The sequence below is a fragment of the Rattus norvegicus genome, chromosome X, assembly GCF_021556685.1.
Source record: "Rattus norvegicus strain SHRSP/BbbUtx chromosome X, alternate assembly SHRSP_T2T, whole genome shotgun sequence".
NCBI classification, from domain to species: Eukaryota; Metazoa; Chordata; class Mammalia; order Rodentia; family Muridae; genus Rattus; species Rattus norvegicus.
Window position 1 is genome coordinate 115,360,122 of NC_141554.1, and position 14,520 is coordinate 115,374,641.

Below are 14,520 nucleotides of genomic sequence, written 5' to 3' on the forward strand. Positions count from 1 at the left end.
GGGCCCAGAGGAAATAGAGCTTTTCTTTACTCTTGCCAAAACCATGGAAGAATTTGTATGTGGGGTCTCTGGAAACAGTCTGGGTCATCAACTCCAGCACTCCTCCGATGAATGAAATCTCCCCATCCTACTAGACTTAAGTATTCACTGGGGTTTGCAGTGAGCTTGGAGACAGGGCTCTAAAATACAGAGGAATGGGGTTCAGGAGTGAGATAGAGTCTGAGGTGCTGGCTGAGGGATGGTGGCCATAGGAAGGGGGGGTGTCAATACCAGAGCTGCAAAATACTGACAGTGGATTAGGAAGGGGAATCTTGGAAAAGGAACAATAAATACACTTTAGGTCAGTTCCTTTTTAAGACACCCCCTCCCCCGGCAGAATCAATTTGCTAGGCTCTAGTTTTAGATTCTCACAGTTTGGGCAGTTAGATCCAGTTTGGTACTTAGTTTCCAACTTGATCATTCTTGTGTGTGGGGCGGCAGTGAGAGGATGAAGGGGAGAAATATGGCACTCTGTAGTGAACAGAGGCCCTGGCATCAGGAGTTTGCCTTATTCTTCTGGGAGATATGCAGCAGGTCTCTCTTGCGTGTGTACCTGCATTAGCAGACCATGCCCTACCATTAGAAATCCATCCCAGGCAAGGTTCTTATTGGAGACATAAATGAAGGCCATTTTGACTTTGAGGAGTACCAGGAACATTAAAACAACTAGAGGGGGAGGATGTCTGAAAGAGATTCAGGAGTTTGGAGCATGTAGGTGAGAGTGCTCAAAGAGAGTACAGAGAAAGAAAGGCAGAAGAAAGGGCTTGTGCAGCTAACATGGTCTGAAGGGTGTGGGGGTGGGGTGGGAATACAGCTTGGGAGTTGGAAGGGTTTGGTGAGGGTACATGTGTTCATTCATCCATCCATTCATTCAACATTTATTAAGCTTTATGCCAGATATAGAATTGGAGAGGAAGTTGGGGATTTAAGAGGGAGAAGAGTTGAGAGGGGATCCCTGGGTGGATCCAGATGAAGGAGAAGGGAGGAGCTAAGTGCCTGCGCTCGCCTGCCAGGAGAGCACATCTGTTAACACAAAGCTGCATCTGTATCAGAGCCAGCTCTCTTCCCTGCTCCGTCCCCTCCTTTTTACCCACCCTAAGATAGGGAGCCACATGGTGGGCTTCCTACTTCCACGAACACTTCCCACCTCCGACCCCAGCACAATGTTCTTTCTAGGCACTCAGTTGTGTCTCCAGCACCCCTGTCCCCCCCACCCCCAAGAGCTCAAGCACTCCAGAGGCAGGTCGGGGTGGTAGTGTTGGTGGTAGGGAGGGTTGACAGCTTAGAGAGGAGAGCCAGAGAAGGCGCTGTTTGTCTGTCTGTAATTAGCTCCAGCTGCTGTTCTGAAGTAGCGTTGGGGGCTGTGAGGAGTGTGAACGCACACGGATGAGCCTGTGTGCGTGGCGCCTCATCGCTATCGCTCCATTTCTCACTGGATTGCACGCTGGCTGCAGCCCTGCTGCTCCGCAACCCCTCCTGTCCCTAAGGATCCCAAAGGACAGAGTGTTCCACAGGCTGCACCAGCTTGATTCGTTAATGCTGCTAAGCAGAAGGACAACAAATATAGGCCCCCATATGTCCTGGATACACAAGTCCCGGCTCTCTTCCCCCACACCCTCTTCCTGAGTGTTTCCTGGTGAGTGAAGCCTCAGCACTTGAAATTAGCAACACTTCGCTTCTGCACAGCCTTTTGGCAACCAACTTTTGCAGCTGCCCTGCCATGCATGCATTCCCAGACAGCCTGGAGGGGCAGCATTATACAGGTGAAGACACGGAGGCCCAAGGAAGTGGAGAGATTTGCATCTGGTTACCCTGATGGTGGTGGTAGGATACATCTCTGCGGTATGAGTTCATGGGTTCCTGGCCTGGCGGCACACCCCCATTAAAGTGCAGCCAAAAGGGCTTTTCCTGGGTGGCTCTAGTTGTTGCTGTCTGTCTGTTCATGAGAAACTTTTAGCTGTAATCTAGCATCTGCCTCAGCCATCAACTGAAAATGCTGATGGTGCTGATAACTAGGAGTCCTAAGGCCAATAATTTATTTAGTGCATGTCACATGCTCATCACAGTGTTGGCACTTTTGGGGGACACAAACTGCAGTACAATATTGCCTCTGTCCTGGGAGAAATGGTAACTTAAATCAGGAGCTACTCTTTAGATGCCAACTCCAAAGGTAACCCCAATGGATTCTCTCTTGCATTAACCAGTCCGTTATCATGGATAATGAAGCAGAGAGAGGATGGCTATGTCAGAGTAATGAAGGGTAGAGAAATGAATGAACGAAAGAAAGAAAAAACTAGAGTTCCCACTAAATATCAGGCACAGTGTAGAGTAGGAATTCTATATTCATAGTACACACACACACACACACACACACACACACACACACACACATGCACAAACATCACCATAGAGCATGCAGTAACCCTTTGATCTTAGCGACTTCCAAAGTCACATGAAGAGCTTAGAACATTTTCTGACCCTTACAAAGCACTGAATGGATGCTGAGTAGTCTGTCTTTATCTTACTTGCATGAATACTATCTACATCACTTTACTCATTCACTACAATGCCAGGAGGTAGCAGTTATCATTTGCTTTACCAGACTGCAGACAAGGAAACCAGTATTTTATTGTAAACGATCCAAAGGTTCAGAGAAGATACATGATCGTCTAGCATACTCCCAGCTAGGCTTTGGGGACCTACTCATCTCCAAGGGTGCAGAGGCACACATAAAACCTTATCGAGTAGTGGCTGCTGAAGTCAAAACAAATACCTTATTCATGGGGCAGTGGTTGATGGTAATGGACCCCATACCTGAGGAAGTTAGCAAAGACGGAAAGATGAAAGAGGTTCAGCAGGAACCTGAGGGATGGAAATTTTTGTCACAAACAGTAATGGGGGAATGGAAGGGCACCTCAGGCAGAGAGGTTATGTTTGTGTGAAAGTGTGGGGCATTCAGAGTCATGTGATTGGTAGCAGTGGAGGAGAGTGGGGGAGGTGGCTGGGGTCAGTTATCCCGAGCTTCCTTGGCCAAGATGAGAGCTTTTGTTCTGTGAGCAATAAGGAACTAATGAAGACTTCTGAGGAGGAAGACAGTTTTACAGCACCAGGGTAAAGGACAGGCTGGAAAGGAGGGACCCTGAAGGCAGCCTGAGCATCTGATTGGCCCAGGCAAGCAAGGAAATTTCTCTGGACCAGAGACTGTGGCAGTGAATTCTGAGAGGAGGGGATGACTTCAGAATGTCACGTGTCAATGGCTTCCATACATGTCAATACGTGGAAACTACGGGACTGGGTATCACTGGGTCAAGGTGGTGGTGGTGGATGTGACAATGATCCTGACAATTCAGTTTGGGCCTGTGGTGACACTGTTAGTGGGGAGGCAAGGAGTGATGGAGATAGGTGACATTTGACAGGTTCAGCTTGGACCTCCTGAGTTTGGGGGTATCATGGAGCTTGTAGGTGGCTATGTATAGCAGTAAGAGGAGAATCTTGGCCTAGAGCCCAGGCAAGGCTTGGAGGCCAGATGGTACTGGTGGACCTCATGGTTTTATTTTCTCTCCTCCTACTTTACACTTCTAGGGCCTGGAGCTAGAAGCACAGCTGAGTGAGCCTCCAGTTCTAAGGAGAAGGGTGATGGGGACATTGGCCTGGAGTGGGGAGAATTATTTACCTTTTCTAGGATTGAGGTGCTATGTTGTAGTGATTTTTACCAAATCAATAACCCCAACACATTTGGGGCCTAAAAGAGAAAAGGCCACAACAGCGTGATGGTAGCTGGAAACTTGTATTCTAGAAAGCTCGACCTGGCAGTACATCATAGAGACTTTATTTTATTTTATTTAAATTTTTTTGATCCAGGCTGTGCAACCTCAGCTGGTCTCCTCGGAGTTCTAAAACTTTAATTAGACCCAGCAGGTCCTAGAACCAAATCCCATAATCCCATAAATCTAATGCAACAAGTTAGAGATGAGAGTCTGAGTCATACATAGTCTTTTGTGTAAGAGACCCAAAGCTACCATCTTCATTCTCGGTCTTTTAATGACCCTTGGTCAACATCTCCTTCCAAAAATATTTATCCAACATGACATTTTTCCTCTGATAGGATTCTTAAAACATTTACAGAATTCCCTTTTAAAGATCCTAGAGCCATACTTATAATAGTTCTGAATATTTTTCACACATGTCAACTTATTTATTCCTTGTAGATAGTACATAGCTAGATAGATAGCTAGTTTGTGTGTGCAAGTGTGTGTTACTCGCATTGTTCAAAAACAGCTCAAGTAAATTTGTATTTGATAATCTGTACCACATACATACATACATACATACATACATACATACATACATAGGGTTGAGAACATAGCTCATGGGCAGGGTGCTTGTCTAGCAGGCATAAAACTCTAGGTTCAGTTGTCAGAACTAGAAAAATACATTAATCATACTAAGTGATATATTAATTTATGTATAATAAGCATTCACCTACATATATTTATAATAATAAGAACCATAGATTTTGCTTGCAAAATGCTTAATGTTGGCCAGTCACAGTTTTCAACATATTATGTGAAGTAACTCATAATTCCACATGAACAACATGATGAGACAGGTATTCCCTGTGTTATCCTTTCCATTTCATAAGTGAGGAGAAAATCATGGGTCTCATAGCCTATGAAGCCTGGGCTAACCCAACCCAACCCTGCCACTTTGGCTACAGTACATTATCAACCACCGAGATCTTCTACAGCTCCAACTAGCTCCCAACAACTCTTTTTTTTTTTTCAGAGCTGGGGACCGAACCCAGGGCCTTGCGCTTGCTAGGCAAGTGCTCTACCACTGAGCTAAATCCCCAACCCCCCCAACAACTTTTGATGAGGGCTCTATCCATTTTGTATCTCAGACTGGTGGCATCATTGAATTAGGTCGTCAATCACCAAATCTGAAACTGCTCAAGGTTTAGGGGAAGCAGCCTGGGAGCTGCTGCTTGGACAAGACACGTCCAGCACTCAGGAGGCATTGACACATGCTTCTGGAGACTCTGGGTGGAAGACTGGGGGTTCTGATAGGAACCCGAGACCTGAGAGTCTCCTCCTCACCTCCACTCCCACCCCCAGTCAACTGGAGTGGAGCACACTGGTTTCTTAAGGTACCCAAGGAGAGAGGTATGTGTGTGTGTGTGTGTGTGTGTGTGTGTGTGTGTGTGTGTGTTTCTTTTTCCTTTTGAAAAGTTTATTTTAAAAACAAGAAGAGGGCCAAGTATGGCAAGGAGAAAATGAATTACTTTACTCTCAGAGAGGCAGCTTCGGCAAGGCCGAGGGAGTGCATGCATGTGTGTGTACATAATTTTATAGGGTTTTCTTTCTTTCTTTGCTATTTATGATTTTGATTTTAACAATTCATTTTGGCAGAGATTTTTTTCTCGTTATCCTTTAGGAGAGATTTTGAGACATGCAGATTCCAGGGCTGAAGCTCAAACCCAGAGACTGTATTTCTAGGGAGATAGTTTTTTAAAGTATGTATCTTAGCCAACTCCCAGACTGAATTAGTTCAAGAAATGCCGCCATTTAGTTGTTGAGACGATGTAGGCCTGTCTTCTGACTTGAGAGATACTGACTGGGGCTAGGGTATGGAGCTCAGTGCTCTAGCACTCGCCTTGCTTGCTTCATTACTCTGGGTTCAACCTCCTGCACTGCAAAGATAGAGAGAGGGGGTTATTGATCTAACCAGGCCTTGGGAGGGTTCTTCCTCCTTCCTTGTGGAGCCGAGTCACAGGGAGGGCTAGAAAGCAGAAGGCCCACTGAGGGTATACCTGCTCAGAAGATAGAGCTCCCTTTTACCAGCCCACCCCTTCCAAGAGTGAACTTTGTATCCCTAGGAAAGCACAGGGAGCAGCAGAGAGAGGAAGCTGGGGAAAGCCTCTGGAAGCGGCAGCACCCTGAGGTGCAGAGAAGTGACTCCTCTGAGGGAAGGCAGCAGATGGTGTTGGGAGAAGGGATAACAGTGGTCTAGCAGTCACAGGCTTGGGGAATCCCAGCTGTTGTATTGTCATGATGAGACAGTGCAGTGAGTGAAAAGAATCAGATTCTGTTCGCTGTGGGGCTCCTTTTCCCTTCTTGGACCATACAGAGCTTCACTCTACTGGACCCACTGGGCCAGAATTGATTTCACGTTCCTGTTAGGGAACAGGCAACAGAGCTCATTTGATAGCCAAGAGAAAGACTTCATGAACTTCTAGCAGCAACTCCATATGTTTAGTTAGCTGGGAGACAGAGGGGATGCAACAGCAGTGGGAGGAAAGGCTCGCTTTACTCTGGGGATCTTGGCAGGAAAGGGGGAAGAGAACCATTTTAAATGAAGGGAAACAATGAGCCAGCAACCCGTAGTTAGAAGGGAACTGAGGGGGACCACCTTGACTGCTGCTGTAAGACATTCTCAGATGATGACGCAGAGAGCAGAAAGCAGGGAATGTTCATCATTACTGACTTTTGTTAAACACATCCTTCGTACTAGGAACTTTTCAGGGCTTCACAGGCATTGTTGTATTTAGCTTTTTATGACAGTCTGACATATCCTGCCATTACCGTGTCCACTTTGCAGATGAGACTAAAATCGGGTATATGACTTGCCCAGGGCCACCCAGCTAGGAAGTGGAAGGGCTAAAGTTTGAACTCAGGTGGTCCTATTCTGCTTGCCATGGTCTAGAAAGGAGCCTTGGTGTGTGGCTGTGCTGAGGTAACCTCTCTGTGTACCTTATGACTGTTGTCAAGTGTATGGGCCGCTGCACCTACCATGAAACTCCTTGAGAGTGTGGAGAGTGTGCTTAATGCTGGTTACAGAGTTGAGAAATGGTGAGAACAAGTGTGTGTGCCTCTCTTTTGACCTCTTGAATGCAGGGGTGGCAGAGTACTCGTTCTGTTTCATTTCTTACCCTGAGGCACCTTCATCATTTTTGGCGGCCCATGTTCAGTGGCTTGGGTAACTCACCCTGTAGATAAACTTGAAAGAAATCCTCCCATCTATTAATCCGTTCCTGTAGATGAGATTCTTTCTGGACCCCAATTTTATTAAGTAATTCCTATTCAACAAACTTAAGCCTCTGCTTCAATAGGTTGTCTTGTACCCCCATTTTAGCAAGACTAGAGCTCCCTCTTTGTGCCAAGAGGGCTTCTTGGTGCTTCTGACTGTAATCTGGCTTCTGCCCCCTGTTTTCTGATTTGAGGGTCATTTCCATCAACTGTGATCTTAGTTTCTCTTCTTTTTGCTCTTCTACCCTCTGTCAAAATCTACTGTCAGAATAGGATTTACCCAAATGAGGTTTAACAGGCTGACCCTCCCAGGAGGTTGGCATTTTAACTGATGCCAAAGCCTTGGGTTAAAGGAATTATGTACTTAAGACTTTCCAAGTCCCTGGGAGTGGATAGGGAGGATTTAGAAGGCCAGGGGGAACGTTTTTAATGCTCTTGGAATGCCACAAGGTAGACATGAGATTCAGGCTTCCACTAACACTCAAGGCTCTGCACAAAGCCTTCCTGACAGTGAACTTCTGGGACCTGAGCCTCATTTACTCAGAGCTCCTCACAAAGAGACGTCACAAGATCCCAAAGACCATACCGACAGGCAGCAGCCAAGGTGAAAAGAAGTTCCTTTGGAGGCTAGCTTCTTCCTGTACACTGAGAAGTAAACCTCGTTCTACTATACACAAAGTACATGTCTCTCCAGCATTTCTCCAGTCCAGATAGCAACATCAGTAACCCCACTTCAGATCCAGCACTGACTGTAGAACTCAAGAAGCTTTTGACTTTGCTAGTCACAGACACTGAAGTAGCCAGCCTGATTCAAGCAACCTCGTAGGCATTTGCTTTGCTTAAGGACAGTGTTGCATCTGTATGGAAGCCACCCATACTTACTCATGAGTGAGCAAATTATTACAAAAGTTCAGATGGACATTAGGACATAGGTAGGCACTTCAAATAGCTTCCCAGCAAAGATAAATTTCACTCTCACTTCCCAACGAACCTTGTGGATGATTTGGTCTTGGTGCTGAGAGAAGGGGGATGTGCAGGACCTGACTTTACCACTTTGGGCTATCTTCTGGAAACTCCTGCAGGCCCCCAAAGAAGGCATAAAAGGGCAAAAGGGCTGACTCTCTCTCTCTCTCTGTCTCTGTCTCTATCTCTGTCTCTGTCTCTTCCCTTTGGGCAGCCATTGGAGCTGCTTCAGGGACTGATAAGCTGCCAGGAAACAATGTCCAGTCTCTCAGTAAAGTGGTAAAAGCATCAGAAATGTTCCTTTCCTGGGGAGCTAGCAGCTATTTTGGCCTCTCTTTCCATTAAAATCTGAAGGCACTGAAAGGGACCATCTCGCTGCCTAGCAGGAAGCCTCCCCATTGTGGCAGCATTTCTAACTGCGTTGAGAATCAACCACATCGCTCTTCCCTTTTACCATGGAGGAGTTTCTAGATTCTCATTTATACCCTCCCGCTTACAACATCTTTCACAGTTTCAGCAAATTACTGCATAAAAGATGGAGAAGCCAGCAGGGGCTGTGCCCACAATAGTAGATGTGGATGCATTTAAGAAATTCAAATGCCAAGGGTACATTCTGACCATTAAATCCAACATGAGAAAAAAAATCAGGTGTGAACAGTACTGATGAACAAAGTACCCCAAAGCCTAGATGGGGTTTCTGTTATGCTAGAGGGAGGCTTAGGAAAGAACAGAGGCATTTTCAGTTTTCAAGCCAAGAAGCAGTTCGGTGGGCAGGGGAAGGGGTGGGGGGTCTGGCAGACATTATCCAAATCCTTGGACTTGCCCACACCTGAATCAGATAATGATGGCCATCTCTACACTCTTTCCTCCTCTCCCCCTCCCCAGAAGTCAGCGTGAACATCAATGAGCCCCGGTACTTACAGGTGCAGAAGATTTTAGAAGAGGAAAATGGAGCTCACAGGCTCCTGCATGCCTGCCGAGTCAGTTGCATCAGATTGGGAAATGTTGATCGATCGTAGGAATACGATGTTATGGGGGGAATAAAACCCCTCATCTCCCCTACCCCCACACCCCTTCTCATCTTGTCTTCTCAGCCTGCATCCAAACTTAGACCATCCTGTCGGGCTGCTTGGTGCCTCCATATCCCTTACCGTGAGGGTGCTGGCAGGCACATTGCTTCTTGGAGCCCTGTGGCTGGGCAAGGTAGTCAGGCCTCTGGGATTAGGTTGGCAGGCGTGATTGTCCTCCAAGTGATCAGCGGGGGGTGGGGGTGGGGGAGGGAAGGAGGGAGGGAGGGAGGGAGGGAGGGAGGGAGGGAGAGAGAGAGAGAGAGAGAGAGAGAGAGAGAGAGAGAGAGAGAGAGAGCGCGAGCACAAACCCCCAAACAGGTCCAGGATAGAGCGCTCCAGGTCCTTAGCATGTTCCTGGCGTATTCCGAAAGTGGCATCCACAGCAGAGAAAGTGTCCCAAAATAGCTCAGGCTTCCAATGCCTCGCTGAAACCTGAGAAAGAATTGCTGAATTCAAAGATCTGGGTCGCTGTGGGTGTGTGATCAAAGTAAGGATTTGTTGGTCGCAGGAACCCAAGCCATGAGCTTAGAAGGGACATGAGGTCACCCAGGTTATGGCCTGCCTTCTTGTTTCCAACTTGTCAAGTTGGAGTTGGAGTCACAAACCTCCCCTGTGCTATGGCAGGGGGCTACAAAGAGGTCCTCGACAGGCTGTTTTCAAGTCCTAGTCTCTGGTGCGCTAACAATATGAAATAGCTGTGCTCTGCTTTCTGCATTTCAAACAAGGGAACTGATACTGTGCAAAGGTTTCTTCAACATATCGCTTCATGAAATTCCCTTTCCAGTAGATTTTTCATTTCTTTTGGCCTTTGGCATAAGTAAATGTCAGCTTCTTAAAAATCAACAGAGAAGAGCAAACAGTAGGGTCTCTGTGATTTTTCTTGGGATTTGAGAAATCTCCCCTCCCTGGTTTCTGACTGGATGGTGTCTGCACATTGCTGCTTATGGAACAGGGGAGGATGAGGTCTACCCAGACATGCTGTCTCATTTTTGTATTTGCTGAGATCTTGGGAAATTCTCCTTTCATCAGGTATGTTGCAAACTTTAGGACTGTCTGCAGAGTGTGAGGGTCAGTATGTTAAAAGGTCAGTGTATGTCATTGTTGGACTGGCCCTGGGGTTTAATTCGATTTGGAGTTTCAGTTCTGTGTCTTTTATTCCCTTTATTTTTGGTGTGTGAATTTGACTAAATTACTTCTCTTCTCTGGGCCTCAGTTTCCTTTCTGTTAAAAAGAAGACACTAATCCACATTCTAAATTTATCCCAATAGTATGTAGCAAAAATTAACATAGAGAGGTGAAGGAATGCTACTAACGGTGGAGTTTGCCACTCTCAGTAAATGAGGATAGTTTTTAGTTCTTCAGGAGATCCCTGCGTGGTAGCTGCTATCAGCATCAATACTCCTATTGAAACATCAGGACACACTAGAGTACTAGATTGGATGGACTTCATGTTTAGTGCTCCAAATTGCTTCTCCTTTTAAGTCACGTGGCTTTGGGAAGGGTTCTGGCTACTGTGGAGCTACCTTGGTTTTCCCATCTGCTGAGTAGGTATACAAACTAGTCATAATAAAGGTTTTGCAGTTCCAAGTTCGGAGGCAGGGGTTTGCAAAGCAATTTGGTGCATAAAATATATACTAACCAACACCCGCTAATGGAATCTGGGAAAGTACCTTGTGAAAACACATCAATATTTCAAAGTGGGGTAAATAGCTTAGTATCGGTCAGCCCAGGACCAATTTTGCTACCAAATGAGCTTGCCACAAAAATGTTAGCTTTCAGAAACTTTTCAGATGTCAGAGAGGCACGTAAGGAAATTTTAGGCCAGGGTGGAAATGAGTAGAAAGCTGGACCTGAGGGAACAGGCCTGTCTATAGGAATTCTGGAGTCTCAGGTAGGGGGATTTCAAGTTCTAGACTAGCCTGGGCAACTTAGACACATTCTGATTCAGAGCTGGGGATTTCTATGTACACTAGATGGCTATTTAATGCTTCTAATATTCCACCTAGACAGCCAGGGTTCTAAGTATGTGTTTACTTATTTTGTTGGCCCAATATTTCTTTGACTTGGGTGATATTATCACCCCCATTTTACAGATGAGAAAAAAAAAAGTCCAAGGTGTAGGGAAATTTGCCCAGAGTCCCAAACCAAGGTAAAGAGCAAAGTGGAGATTTCAATCCGGTTAGGATTTGGAGTGTGTGGTCTTTATGATTTTATCCGCCTAATCCAAGGGACTCAAATAGGGCTTCAGAAACCCACAAGGGGGACAGCGATGTGGCTCAGCGGCTAAAGATGCTTGCTCTGAAGCCTGACAGCCCCAGTCCTGTCCCTGGGACCCATGTGCTAGAAGGGCAGGATAAACTCTCCCAAGTTATGTAACGGGAAAAAAAAAGCCTTCCAGGGGCCAAGTAGGTCACCATGAGAAAGGAAAGGTGGCTGGGAGGATACAGTGAGCTCATGCCCCATCCACAAGCAACGGTCTGCTCAGCCCCAGCTGACGCTTGTCCGGCTGGAATGAGGATCTAAATCGTTGTCTTGTTTTCCCCGGAGAAGCCAGAAATCCAGGGTTTTATGGGAAATCTCCTGACTTTTAAGTGTTGGCAACTAATTAAAAAATGTTAAAAAACATTGTGTGGGTCAAATAAAATCTGTCTGCAGTCTGGATCTAGCCTGTGGCTGCCAGTCTGTAAACTCTGCAGAGAGGAAATGGATGTGATGACTGCAAAAGTGCTTGGAGGCTGAAAAACATGTTCTAGAAACAGGTCTCTTTTTAGGGTTAAGTTTTTCCCCCTTCTTAGCTGTGGTCTAGTTTTTTTTTTTTTTTTTCTAGCTTTTTTTTTTTTAAACTGCTGTTTCTGGCCTGGTGGAGATGAAAAGTTGGAATTAAAAAGAGACTTCAGTTAACTTGAATGCCGCATTACTTTGGCAGGCTGGATAAATGAGAAGCCTAGGTGTACTGGACGGGCTAAGCCTCAGAATTCCTGCCACACCCACGGGCCCCTTTCTAAGGAGTTTCTATCCACAGACCCTAGCTGAGGAAACCAGCAGTTTCTTATGAATAGGTGGCTATGTTTGGTACCACGTGATTCTGCTCCTTGCCCCCCCCCCCCCCGTCCCCCGTCCCCAGCCCCCCGCCCCGGAGCTGATTGAGCAGGGAATGGGCACCTGATCTATGAGCACGCATTCTATAGGCTGGCAAGCAGCCTATGATGGAACCAGTGATGACAGCTTCGCCCAACGAACACAGTGGTAACTGAACTTGGACCAATGAGAGTCTCTCTCTTGGGGAGTTTGAATACCAGACCTCAAAAGAGTGAGCAGTTTGGCAACAGAGCAGAAGCTGAGCCGAGAGAAGGCAGGCTGCAGAGTTTGCGAAGACCCAAGGAAGGGAGGTTACTGAGCTTCAACTCATGTGCCAGATACTCTATACATGTTGTTTTCTTTAAAGCTCTTAAAGAGGTATGAGATAGGTCTGGGATTATTTGGAATAATTAAGAAGTGACTGGGGTTCCAGCTCAGGCTTGGATGATGCTACAATCAGAGAACCTGGCCTATCTGGCCATGGTGCCTCACTCTTGTAATCCCAGCATGTAGAATACTGAGGCAGTAGGATCATCATGAGTTTGAGGCCAGCCCGGGCTACATAACAAGATTTCATGTTTAAAACAAACCACACACATCCCACCCCCAATCAGAGCAATGGCCCTTAAGCTCAAGGGATTTGGAAATCATGGGTTAAACTTCACATTTCTTGGTCTCACTTCTTAATTCCTGTCTGACTCTTGAAAATGGAACCCTTCCCCCAATTGAATGGATATGCCTTTTTTCTAGTCCTCCTATGAGGAGACTGATGCGCAGGCTCTCCACTATCATTTGCCTTGAGAACTGCAGTTTTAGAGGATGTAGCAAGCAAGTGTGTATGTACCGTGTGCTGGTCACCTTCAGAAACAAGGTCAACGTCAATAGACATAGTCCAATTGCAGTTTAAGAGCATTTAGAAAGCAGGATGATTCTGCAAATAGGAGACACTGGTCTCTCCTCTCTGCTCATCAAGGGACTGTCCAGTGACATGGATCATTTGAAAGCTGAGGGCAGGTATGGGCTGGTTGCTCAGCCATTGTGTAGAGTAAGATCTGTTCTTCTGAGAAGAGGGCTCATAGCGAGCATATGGCCTGAAAGGGTTTTTACGTGAGAAGCACAAACTGCTGGAACTTAGTAAACTGGCAGCAAAGAACATGAGAGAAAATGACCAAATGCAGACAGACATATTGTAAACCATGGGACTTCAAATGTAAACCTTTCTGCTGGGCTTCTCAACTCTAGAAAAGCTGTGTAAGAATTCCCATCGGTGCCTTTATTTACAGCATATGTAAAAACGTGCAACAGGAGAGGATTCCAGCTAGAGAAACCCTTCTAGAACTAGCCCCCGGCTCTGGAAACTGGTATTTTGTCGGGTTTGTATTCTTCTGCTTTTAGAAAGTCGACCCTCGGAAGACAAGTAATAGTTTGAAGGTTGCTTGGAGATCATCAGGTCAGAAACTAATTTGTGTGTATAAATGCTTAATGGCATTAGGCACTTACTCGTACAAGGGAGCTATATGGTCCAAGGGGTAGCACAGGTCAAATGTCTTGGCCAAGTTCCGCCTCAGCAGGGCTTTCCTTCCTACTTGGCAACTTTCCTTTTTGTGACTTGTTCCTGTGGACACGTTCTTTATCTATGCTTATGTCCTTACGTAGGCTAAGGTCAAATTCTTCTCTTCTCTCCTGACCAGAAAGACTTCCTGTCTTACAGGTATTGGATCTTAGATACGTTGATGTTTTAACTGAGTGACTCCCTATAGGTCCTTGGAAAAGTTCCCATCCCTCAGGAATATTACAGCAGTCTGGGTTCTGTTCCCCACCCCCCATCCCCCTGCTAGGAGAGAAAGCCCGAGGACTGTGTAACAAATGATTTGTAAAAAGGAGACAAATGTATTATGTTGAAAGGACTGTCTTTTATTCTGAGATTATTTCCTTTTCTTGTGGTGTCTTAAAGAAAGCCCTTTCTCTTTAGGAAATGATAATTTGGGGTTGTTTTGTTTCTTAATGCCTTTCCTTGGAGAAAAGAAAATAGAGTAACCCAATGTCAGTCTCCCAATTTTGGGGCTTTGCAATTGCTATAAATAGTCTGGGAGCCTGGTCTCATTTGTAGAGTCCTGTGAGTACCTCTAGTTACCTCCTGATGCCACTTACATCGTAAGTGCTTATAAATTACCTGCTTCATAATCTGCAGCAGAATCTCTCTAAGGATTGACATCAAGCTTAGAGCTCTGGAGTTTACAGTACACCGGTATGTAGTTTCCTTATTTAAGAAAATTGGGACACTGCCCATTTGCAGTCCTCTCGTATCCCCCCCGCCCCCGTTCTCTCTGATTCAACAGATCCTT

General features: G+C 46.0%; 1 protein-coding gene across 2 annotated transcripts in view; it reads left to right on the forward strand.

The window, feature by feature from the left end:
* The window catches only part of Rtl9 (retrotransposon Gag like 9), a 46,349-nt gene that overhangs the window by 19,631 nt on the left and 12,198 nt on the right, over window positions 1-14,520 (forward strand). The window contains exon 1 of one of the 2 annotated variants that reach the window (XM_087598895.1): window positions 13,771-13,886. The gene's annotated coding sequence lies outside the window, so the exon portion shown is untranslated. 2 annotated transcript variants of the gene reach the window in all.